Source organism: Triturus cristatus, chromosome 2_2, assembly GCF_964204655.1.
Source record: "Triturus cristatus chromosome 2_2, aTriCri1.1, whole genome shotgun sequence".
Lineage (NCBI taxonomy): Eukaryota > Metazoa > Chordata > Amphibia > Caudata > Salamandridae > Triturus > Triturus cristatus.
Window position 1 is genome coordinate 512,742,374 of NC_140582.1, and position 12,696 is coordinate 512,755,069.

At 43.1% G+C, this 12,696-nt stretch overlaps 1 protein-coding gene across 1 annotated transcript in view; it reads left to right on the forward strand.

Annotated features, from left to right (window-relative positions):
• The window catches only part of EDNRA (endothelin receptor type A), a 225,496-nt gene that overhangs the window by 79,486 nt on the left and 133,314 nt on the right, over nucleotides 1–12,696 (forward strand). The gene's annotated exons all lie outside the window — the stretch shown is intronic.

Sequence of the window (12,696 nt, forward strand, 5' to 3'; positions counted from 1 at the left end):
ACTATCTTCCCCTGGAAATTTTCTGGCAACTACACACCCTACTTACCCTCCTTGATCTGGGTGAGTGAACTCAGTAGGGTAGCTAGGAACATTCTTTTCCGATCATTGGAAGAGGGAGGTCTGGCAGTCCCAAATCTGGAACAGTATTTTTTCTATCTCAAATGCAACAAGCGGCACATTGGCTCACAGAAGGGGGAAACTAGGAGCAAAAGCTATTGATGGACTCTACTAGAGACTTTCCTCTTCACAGATCCTGATGGTGGGTGGTAGAGGTGTTGGTTATGTACCTTATCTGATTAAACAAACTGCCTTGTTGTGGGCGTGTCCTGTGAAATTGCTTTTGAAAAAATATCCCCTTTGCCAGGGAATTTGTATTCTGGGTCTTGCCTGCCTTCAGGGTGTTCAAGGACCCGGTGAAAATGTACGCCTGGCGTGACGGTGCTTGCGAGATGCTGGGGATCTGTATCCTAACAAGGAATTTATCTCATTCGAATTTGCCCAGAGTAGTTTCAACTTGTGAGCGGGCCAATTTCTTCAACATGCTAGCCTAACAGATATAGTTAAAGAAATATAGACATCATTCCTAGCAGTCCTGAGCACTTCACACACTTTCCGGGCTTTACTGGAGCTGGGGGAAGGGCGTCATTTGGTTTCCCTATTTTATTAAGCCATGTCAGCTGACCGGACGCATTCGCCTCCCCTGTCAGAGTGGCCTGGGATAGAGAGCTAGGGATGCATATTGATGACATGCAGTGGACTAGAATGTGTGGCCTGGTGAAATTTATTGCAGGCAATGCCAGGATCAAAAAAATCCATTTTCATTTTCTGCATCAGACTTTCATAACTGCATTGACTCTGCATAATGTTGATTCTTCCAAACCATTGCTCTGCTCACGCCACCAACACCCTCGAGCATCTTTTTAGGTCGAGCATTCGAGACCCCTTGTATATACTTTAGTATTTACTTTGGTATATATACTTTAGTACATACTTTAGTATATACTTATATGTGTCTCTATTTTGTGGGCTCTGGAGATGAGCCCTAGGACTTGTCTGCTTCCGCTTAGGGACTGTTTTTTCTGTTCACTTGCCTCTATTTAACTGTCTGGATAGAAAACGACCATCAGAGTTCAGTAAAATACCAGAATTGCTTTCTGCTGAGGGACTTTATTTTTTTTATTTTTCTGGCATCTGCCTCTATTTAACTTTCTTGATAGAAAACGACCAGCAGAGCTCAGTAAAATACCAGAATCACTTTAGTATTCTCTAGATTCCGGTCCATAGAAATTGTCTTCCACTAGCACCCGTAGACAATAATATTTTTTTCAAATCTTGTCTTTTCAGTGATATGACCACGGAAGGCCCTGCTTTTATATTAAAAACAGAGCTTTGGACTGTATCATTTCCTGCTTAAAGGCAATGTTGCTCTTCATGTGTTCCCATACCTGGCGTGCCACACAGTTTGGTGCTTACTTTCCCTCCATGTTAAAGAACAGTAGAAGTTTCAACACCCAGGCTAATGTGCTGCATAGCTAAATACATATAAGGTCCGAAAGGCGAGACAGATTGCATTGCAAATGCTTGTTTACATTTGGCATGGAATTGCCTCCCAGATCATGGATATTGTATGAGCATAGCTGCTTGGATAACGGCAGTCGTGGCAATCCCATGTCCAGCAGAACCCACTAATTGCCTTTTCGGAGACATGCAAAACAAAAGTCCACAAATTCACATTTAAATGCTTACATTTGCTTCCACTGCTGGCTAAGCACCGAGTGGGTCTTAGTCTGGAACGTGGGAGGGGTATGTGGCTGAATGGGTGGTGGCAGAGGAGCTTTGGCTGAAAATGTGTAGCCACAATGACAAACTGAGAGATGACCTTGAGATTTGGGGAGAGCTGCTTGCCAATTTCTCAGACCCCTCAGGCCCTCAGTGGGCATCAGAAGCTGAGGACGGTGACTCTTCAGATTCCAACAATGCTTAAAGTTTTGTATGATATGCAGGCGCGGCCCGTTCAGGTAAGAGCTTTGGGGAGGTGTGGCAGGTTGTGGGGGGAGTCAACAGACGGCAAGGGGAAAAAAAGAAAAGAAAGAAAAAAGCACTCACCTTGCACTCGCTGCATCGCCAACGTGGCGATACAGCGACCGCAAGGTAAGTGGTTCTTTTTTCTTTTTTGTCTTTTCCCTCCTCGTCGTCTGTTGACCCCACCCCGCCCCACCACTCATACCTGCGCTCACCTCTCCTGGTGATATGACCCTTTCGTGTTTGTACCCAATATGCTGTGTAGGCGCAGGTATCTGTTTCTGCGCATCACTTTATGTAAATCACACCTCCATAGAAATGTATGTGTATTTCATGCTTTTTCTCTCTGTGATGTTTTTGTTGATGGCACTTGTGCTTATTTACTTGTTGTTGTAAAAACAAAATGTAAAAGCACAATAAAAGATGTTTTATAACACTAGTTAGCTTGTGCTTGTTTATGAGGGCTACTCTCCATAAAAGCATGCTCGTGTAGGTACTAAAGTGGACACAGAAATGATCAGTCCCAGTCATTTTGAGTATCTACTCAAGTTTCTCCTGTTTATTGAAGCAGAATATCAAGTATGACCAGCTGTAAGAGTTGGGTAATTTACCAATTGGTCAAAGCCTATAGAGCACAGCAATGACACAGTATTAATATCATGGTTGGACCTTTCTAGTTCAGCCCTCACATTTAAGTCTCCAAGAATTAACAGATCCTTGTAAATGTGGTATGGATAACTTTGGGTTAGATTGGCAGAACCAGGCCGTTTGAAACCTCAAAAATGCTTGTGGGGATGTACAAAGCCCAGATTGTGATTCGGTAACTTGGGTTTTGAAATTCGGTATATGGAAGGGACGTGTTGAGTGTGTCCCTTCCTAATATCGAATTGAAATGGTATGTACAAATGTTTAGTGACAGAAATTTTTTCATGAAACATACGCAATTTACCGCCATTTGAAAAATGGAGGTAACCCATCTGCAAATAGGAGGGGGTCCCAAAAGGACCCCTTCCCCTTTGAAAATGGTTGGCAAAATGTTTTTTAAGAGCAGGCAGCGGTTCCACGGACCAATGCCTGCTGTTAAGAAATGAATCTTCAAAATTTCATATTTTTATTTTTAAAAGCAATCACAGACATGTTGGTCTGCTGACCCCAGCAGCCACCACCTCTGTGATTGCAGCAAATCATAGTGGCTCGCTAATTACGACCTACCTTATTAATATTCATGCAGTGGGTCTATTTGCGACCCATTGCAAATAAAACTCAAGAGTTTCATGCATTTGGAATAGCGATTTCCTAATTGCGATTTGCATAAAATCGCAACTAGGCACACTAGTCCTACTTTCATACATCAAGCCTTCAAATCCTTTTGCCAATCTTGGAAAGTATTATTTAGAGATGGAGGGCAATAAAGGATATAGAACCAGTGGTGTGCCTTTTCACTTTGTCTGCCCTTTTAATATGATTGATTAATTTGTCGCAAATCTTTATAGTTTATTGATAATGTTTGTAGAGGAATGAAAGATAACTGCAAGCACTTCTCTGCCTTTCTCACCCCAGTCACCACTAATTATATTGACATTAAAGGGAACTCGTTCCTCTATCAGTAAATGGACTACCCTTACTAGCCACGCAGCTGTGACTACAAACATAAGGAGCTAATTGTCACTGTGTTCAATCTGCCTTTGTCATGATTCGCACTCACTAAACTGGCAAAGAATATGACTTTATTACTCTGATTGAATAATCCGGTGATTGCTTGATTTCATAATAACTAGCATGAGTCCAACAAAACTGATATGTATTCAGGGTTAAAACACATTTTTGCTATAAAAAGACTGTAAGAGGGTTCACACTATTACTTATGTCAAAAATTAGCCCCTTAGCCACAAAACGTTTTTGCAATGCAAATTGCGTTTTTGTGTATGAAGGCCCAAGTCTTGATGAGAACTACATGTTGGTAGTGTCAAATCTGCATAACAATGAGATGTATCAATAATGTTTTAATACAAACATGACAGCCAATATATGCTTTGTTCATGGATTATGTTCTCATGAGCTAATTCAACATTGAAAGAAAATGTTTGTCATGTTTCCCACCTCTAACAATTCTTTAGAAGTACTAAACCCAGAAAAGTGCTGCCAACGCCATGGTGCAAGAACCATTTAAACAAAAAGAATTGCATGGCTTTTGAATATAGTAACTTAACTGTGCATGTGGCTGTGTGATCAATAGTTTTCTTGCCACAGAATGTTACGCAGTTTTATCAAAATGCTCCTTGTGTATTGAATGAAATATGGTAAATATTTCACTATTGGGTGTAGTTGTGGGTCAGTATATTCAGATGTGTGCTGAAATGGTATCAATGCCTACTAAAATGAAGTGCCATGTTGAAAGTGGTATTTTGGACAAGATATGTAAGGTTGTGGTGGAGATTGTGTCACCTCTACGCGTTTCATTTAGTAGTCCTTGTTTGGTCCAGGTTTTGATTTTGAGATTGATCGTGTTCTTCAATTTTTCCATTGGATCTGATCTGATTTTATAAAGTGCACAAATACCCAAAACGTGAGGTATCCTGGCGCTAAGGAACTGGGTTGCAACAGAGTTCAACGGAACAGAGGTGAATTTTGAGTAGTTTACAGAATGTGAGATGACACTTTTTGGCACAAATGAACAAAGGGAAAGCATACCAAGCTTGCAAGGTGACCACCGAAAAGCAGCATCGACCAATGCAAGATTTCTTAATTTGGGAATGCTGACAAAATGATGAGTACTGGAATGAAGACATTGTCCATGAGATCAAATATGCCTTCCTCTATCCTGCCAAACTACGTATCTCATTTGATCGCAAAAATCACCATTTTTCTGACACAAAAGCCGCTCTTACATTTGCCAAAAGCCTTTCAACTAGATCGCCCAGGGGGTCCCCTGCACCCAGTGGGGCCGCCTTCATGATAATGACTAATTAGGTTGGCACCAGTACCTGCTGAAGCTCTGCCATCCTCTACACTACCAAGGGAGATACCACTGAGTACAATATAACACCGCAGTCCGACTTTGAGTGCCATATCAGCTCACTATGTAATTGTGGACCTGAGCCACAGTACATCTACGTGGGTGGGCTCCACTGTTCCAGCCTCCCAGTCAGTTCCTGGCTGAGAAGTTCGCCCGGCTCTCCTTCGCCCTCAGGGATGAGTCCCACACATGCTGTGTTTTTTTGGGGGGAGGTTTGGGTTGGGGGGGTGCTGAGTACTCAACCAGGTTTGGGGGTTGGTGTGGGTGGGGGTGGGTTGCTGATTGATTCCTATGCTATTTTGTTTGTTGTGATTTCCCTTTATGGCTGGCCTATGTTGTGATATTTCACCTTTCTTCGCCTACTCACATAGCAGATACACTATGCCCCAGACACCACCTCTTTACCTCCTTACCTTTTTACTCGGCAGGGTAATTTTTCTTATTTCCTCAAGTTCCATACCTTGACATCCTGGTATGTCCTTGGGCTTCATGATACCACAATATGGACTCTATGACGACTGTTATTAAATGCATGACATGGAACATACGAGAGCTAAACGACCAGCGTAAGGCCAGACTTGTATACATTTATCTCACCAGACACCATATTGATATTTGTTTCTTGCAAGAACTCCGACTAACACCCTCTACCTCCTTCCATCTTCGGGCACGCTGGTGTGTGGCAACACATACCTCACTTTACTCTAACTATACGTGCGGAACAACCAGACTTATACGCATGGGCCTCCCGTGGCACCTTACTCAAGTCAGGAGCAACACGGAGGGACGACACGTCCTCTTAGCCGGCATCCTACACCAACAACCTGTCATATTCGGCCCTGGTTATGGACACAGCACCGACTGGCCAATTGTTTTTGCCACAGTGTGGTGACAAATAATGAACCTTGGACCGAGTGCTGTGATATGGGGGGTAGAGGACTTTAATGTAGTTCTTGACCCGATCCTAGACACATCAGGTGCCTCTCGTCGGCCCCATCCTAACGTGGCCACACAACTCCATGATCTGATAAATGACCACTGCCTGGTCGACATTTGGAGATCTTTACATGGAAACCAGAGGGAAGGAACATGCATCACATCTGCTCACGATTCTTGGTCACACATAGACTATTGGTTGACCTAGTGTGATGTTCTCACGTGGACCACTAATGTGTCACTGCTTCCCCGTACATTATCACACCATGCTTCTGTAATCCTAGAAATCTCTATGCCACTGGCCATCCAGTGAGCGTTTACATGGCGGCTGCCCCCTGGTGCACTTCGGGACCAGGTATTTTGCTCCAAGATCCGCACCGCTATTACAGTCTATTTTGCCATTAATGAGGGTTATATCGCTTCCCCACTAGTCCTATGGGATGCCTTTAGGGTCGTGAGCCGAGGGGCATGTATTGCAAAACAAGCCGGTGTCCTCAAAGCGATAAGAACGCACCTCCCTCAATTGTACTTCGGGCACTTGAACTTGACTACTATATCTCCAAGGTCCCTGCCACTATGGCATTCATTCACAAAAAGCTCACAGAGTTCAATGATGAGTCAGGCCGTGAATTGAATTACTTGTCCCATGAGGCTATGGTGTGCCGTTATGGTGAGGGTGATCAGCCCGGTAAGATGTTTGCTAATATGCTTCGCAGGCCTAGGGCTTCAGGCTACATAGTGGAACTCCTGGACGAAAGACTGGAATGGCATTCTAATCCCACCACTCTACTCAATATGATGACATCCTTTTATGCCAGACTCTACCAGACTAAAGTTGCGCCGTTACTTAAGGAACTTGAAACCTACTTAGATATAGTACAATTATTATGTCTCGACCACGCGCATCGATTATACTTAGACTCACCTTTCACAGAAGATGAGGTTCTACAGGTTATACAAAGTCTTCCTTATGATAAGGCGCCTGGCCTGATGGGCTTACAACCTCCTTTTATAAAGAGTATGCCACTCTTTTGAGCCATCTTCTTTCTATGTTTGAGGCTTCCTTGGAATCATCTGAACTACCACCGTCGCTCCACGAGGCGGTTATTGTCACGATTCTCAAACCTGCAAACCAATGTGACTCCTACAGGCCATTGTCAATGATAAATGTAGATAACAAAATATTAGCCAAGCTTATTACTAACCAACTTCTCCATCTCCAGACAGACATAGTACGACCTGACCAATCAGAATTTGTGCCCAGGTGTTCCAATGCACACAATCTCCACACACGGTTTGCTGCCATACACAGTGTGGAGCCACGTCTTGCCACGATTGCCACCCTTCTTGATGCCACAAAGGGATCTGATTCTTTGAATGGCCTTTCATGTTTATCCTCCTCCACAGACTAGGCATGAGCTTGCGGTTTGTGCACCTTATTAAACTATTATATACTTCCCCAACTGCTAGATTACACCTAAACTGGATGATATCGGACCCATTCATGACCTCAGGGGGGCAGCAAGGTTGTCCTCTATCCCCGATTTTATTCGCTATAGCTATGGAGCCTCTCGCAGTTCGGCTGCGTCAACTTCATGCTCATTGGGGGATTCATTTTAAACTGAGGAAGATTTGAATTCCCATGTATGCACATGACATCACACATTACGTTCGAGATCCCCAATAAAATGTGGATCCTATCGTTCGGGAAGTCATTAGATATGGCAGTCAATCTGGCAAAAATATCAACTGGGCCAAATCCATCATATTCCCCCAACAAACAATACGCTGTGGTTTGATTCTGAGTTCCCGTTGAAATGGGCTATGGAACCATAGATGAACTGTGGCATGCTAATTATGGCTGGGCAATGTCCTGGCTAGAGAATAGGATCCCAGTTTGGAACCAACTTCCTTTATCGTTGGCGGGGCAACTGGCGATAGCCAAAATGGTTGTATTACCTACATTTCTGTATCTCTTTATCAATATCCCCTTGCAGCTCACTACCCATTTCTTTCAACGTTTAAAATGGAACTTGATCTTGCTGGCCTGGGCTGGCAAACAGCCCAGAAAAGCATGGGAAATCCTTACACTCCCACTACGCCAGGGTGGTCTCAATGCACTGGACATGATGCTATATGCATTTGGCGCCCAGGCACAATACATACTCCATTGGTTATATCCTCAAAAAATTCCAGTCACATGTGGCAGTGGAGGTGGACATGGTCCCCCTGTACTGCCATCCACTGTACCATTTCAAACATAGAAACTCACATGCAAAGAGATTGACACCATGGAATGTGTTACATGGACATGGGATGGATTGCGACGCCACGTTAAATTGACTTGTATTTGTGCCCCATCTATTCCCTTAACCCACAAGCCAATGCTGCCAGTGATACAATATGAAGACGCGAAGGCGCGAGCACTCTGGAGGAATCTATTTACATACACTGACCTATATCCTTACGGGCAGTTCCTTTCTCAGTTCGCAATAGATGACTCCCCACGCCCCACTGTAACGGATGTCCTACTATACCATCATATCCGTGCCAAATGCCAGGTGCAGCATGCCACTTTTTCTGAGTACCCACCCACGCTACATGCTCTTGAACATATGCTGACAAATGCATCCCACCGCACATTGATCACACGCCTGTATCATGCAAGAAAAGCCGCCAATCCGCACCCCCACAGCCAATGCTAAATGGGCATTGGACACAGTCCCCCCTTCAACAGTCGAGCAGTGGACATACTGCTGCGAGCAGTCAATAGGTAGTTAGACAAGCCACTTCTGAGTATGGGACCAGTCCACAGAAAATAGGTTGGCACGCCATGACATCTGCAACAGTGTATGCTATGTATAAGATGGGATTGCCGCAAAAGCCATGGCACACAAAGACACATGAGAGATATATAAGTACTGTACAACAATTACATTCGTTCTTGCAGTGATCTATTAGAATTCCCCTTTGTTCATAGTCCACTGTACCCTGTACAATCCCATTCCAACAGATATCTAGGCATAGTGTCCTACCGATATGTCCTTCTTCCAGGTCCCAACCTGTCGATTGCATATCCATGTATTACAAATAAATATGAACATTTATACAGTTGAAGTGTAATTTACGTATTATATTATGTTTTCAATCATCTGTTTGTAATGTCTGGAGGTATTGTACCAATGGGTCCCAAAATTCTTTAGGTCTGGAGGACTGTGGTAGTTCTTCGGCGTATGTGCCTAGTTTCTCCTTACAGTGGGTCAAATCTGAGATCCAGTCCTTACTCCGTGGTAGTCTGTTGCTACCCCAGCGTAAAGCTATACACCTTTTGGCCAGTAATAACGGCACAGCCAGGAATTTGCATCGTTTAGCCTGCTCGATTATGACTAGGGGTGCATTAGGTATCTGTTCAGATAACATGGTAGTAAGAGTATTAGTTACTTCCTGCCAGTATTGTTGAAGTTGCGGGCACGCCCACGCCATGTGCAGAAAATCTGCGTGGTGGGCACTGTATCTATGGCCTCGGTCATCTGTTCTTAGGCCATAATTATGTAATTTTGTCGGTGTGTAATATACCTGGTGTATACATTCGAAATGTATGATGCGCAGATTACAATTGGATGTGAGTAACTGCAATTGTGCGCAGCTACATTCCCAGTCCTCTTTGGCGATAGTACATCCAAGTGTGTTTTCCTATCTATGTAGTGCTTTGTCCCGTTCTCAAAGCCGCAAACAGTTTTTGTTTGAATTTTTGAGAATGGAATTCAGCTCCTAAAAATATGAATAGGTCAGCTATTGCAACACTGTTCTTTTAAATTGAACTTTGGTCGCATTTCGGGAAATAGACGTTAAGATGACGTCAGAAAACTTTATAGATACCATTAAACCGAATATACTTGAACCTAAGTGGAAATATGCAGGTGTTAACCAGACCTTTTTCTTATAGGATAAAAATGTAAACCGCCTTTTGCTTTTAATCAGCTCAAGGTGGCAGAAATGTAAGCCAGCTGGAAGACAAACCATTTCTGGGAGAAGTATTAAGGTTTTGCAAAAACATCTGTTAATGCACTTAGTAATTTCCTCTTGCAGTCTGACTCATGACTGATCCAAGGAAATCCTGGATAATTATATTAATATGGAAAATGTTGGGCATGATTTTGATATACCTACAGGTGACGAACCAAAGATAGTGGGTAAGGAATTAAATTGTCCACATCTGAATTTAAGAGCTTAAAGGATGGTAGTGGGTGTAATATTTTAATAATTCATATTTTATTTTAAGTGACATTTATGAATATAACATAGTTAATTACTATTGTCATTTGTATTATTATTGTTAGTGTTGTTATTTTATAATGTTAAAGTTATTATTATGCATTACTGTACTGTGCTATTACACTGAGTTGGATGTATTTCTAACTCAATGCTTCTATTGGCTAAAATTCAAGTACCAACAGCATTCCCAGCAGTCTTGTTAAGGTATTATTCAGTATTTTGATGGATAGTTTATTAATCATTCCTAAAAATAAACATTGCAACATGCGCTGATGCTTTTAGGCAAGTAAAAATGTGTTGTGGCACAATGTGCTCCCCAAAAGACACCGGGCATTTTGTTTGTTACAAAGGTGAAAATCCTGTGGCCGTATTATACAAAGCTCCTAGGGGTCGCAATAGGCGTTTGTGCCCGCTTTGAGTACCCTTGGGGCACTTGGGTATTACAGTAGGGACCGCAGACGCTTGTGTGGCCCTTTCTGTAATACAGAGGGCAATGGCATGTATATACCACCCACCTGTGCTATCATTAGAGGGCAATCCCTCATTTTCATGGGGGCATATCCCCATTCAAATGACTGAATCTCTTTACCCCTGCTCCCGTGCTATATTATAAACGTGGGCACAAAGGTAAAGAAGCTGTCATGAGGTGATGGCAGCCATCTGGCGGGGTAAAGGGGTCCTATGGACCCCCAACACCCCCCTTGCAGGCAGGTGCAGTCACTCACTGCACCCGCTTGCAAGGGGATATCTCACTCCTCTTTGAAAGTACAGGGGGGTTGCTGTCTGCACAGTGAAACATGGAGCAGCTGCTTCAGAGCAGCTCCATATTTCCCTTGAATGTGCTGACCCCAGGGCAGCACAAGTTCGCAGCTGCCCTGGGAGCAGGACATTCAATCTAATAGAGCGTGCTCTCTTCTCTTTGTTAGCTCCGAGCGCACCTTATGAATGATGGCGGCTCGCAGAGGGAGTGCTGCGGGGTGGTGGGTCGTGGAAGGGCAGGGTGGGGGGGCTTGTGGAGCTGGACACACGACGGCCAGGAGTAAAGTAAGTAAATAAATAAATACAACAATTTGCCTTTCACTCGCTGCATCGCCAACTCAACGATGCAGCGAAGGCAAGGTAAATAGTTTTATTTATTTATTTACTTACTTTATTCCTGACCATCGTATACCTGACTCCACCACCCACCCACCCTGTCCCCCGCCCTGCCCCACTGCCCCGCAGCACTCCCTCTGCGTGCCGCCACTGCTTGTGAAAGATGCGCCCAGCGCTAACAAGAAAACGTTTCTGTATTGTATAATATGGCCCCAGGTGTGTAATACAAACATTTATTCACATCGGTACGTTATTTAAACAAAACGTCAAAAGTGAGGTGTGCGACACAGTGTGTAGTGATCGTGTTGTCACCATGAAGGAGAAACAATAATTAAAACAACTGTATGTGTAACTATTGGGGTAAAACTGAAACCAGGAAGGAGACTTCAAGGAACTTCCGTAAATGTAACATTTAGAATCTTTCCTCGTGGGTTAGTGGATCAGTGTTTCAATCCAACCAAGGAAAAGGGTCTTCATCAGGATGAAAAAAGGGTTTGTATGAGAAGCAGGTAGGGAGGCGGACAACCTGAAATATGAAGGTCCAGATTGGACCGCAGAGTAGTCCTATCAGATGCCTCTTTGTTTGAAAACTTTATTGATAAAACAGTGTCCTGAACATAATATGAAATTAATGAATGGGTACTTATGTGTTAAATACATCTCCAGTATTCTATACAGACATGAATGCAAATTGATTCAGTCCCTCGGTTTAATTGCAGATGGCCTGAACAGGTCTGTAATGAGATGTGAGGATAAAGATATCTCTTGTCTGCACTATATTGTCTTTCATCATACATATGCCACTTTGTCTTGAAGTATCAGCACCAGCTGGGTCACACTTTGCCCTATATAAAGATCATGATGGCTCAGATTTTTCTAACGGATGGAACATAGTTATATGTATAACACGAGCGCACTGATGATTCAGTTTTGTATTGTCCGCCTTTTAGCTGCATAAAGTTGATCTAATAAAAATAACAGTAAGCTGTTTTACGTCTTTTGGACATCTTCACTGGGCGGCTGTGATACAGTGGCTCTGTATGGTACTCTTGGAAGTGCAGAAAGGTATAATCTGGATCATAAATCATTAGTTGTATGAAAATTGATGACTGATATATGAGAATATTGGTGAAGCTATCTCAGTACATAAATATACAATGCAAAATTCCATGTTCTTATCACTATGCTGGATTACAAATCTTAAAGTTATCAAAGGGGGTTTGAGGTACTTCAGAATATGAGAGCCAGTGGGTAACAAAACATATGAAAAGACATAATGAAATAGTATAACTTGCTTGCTGTGACATTTGCTCTATTCACCTCGCAAACACAAGGGACCCAGTTTGAACTGG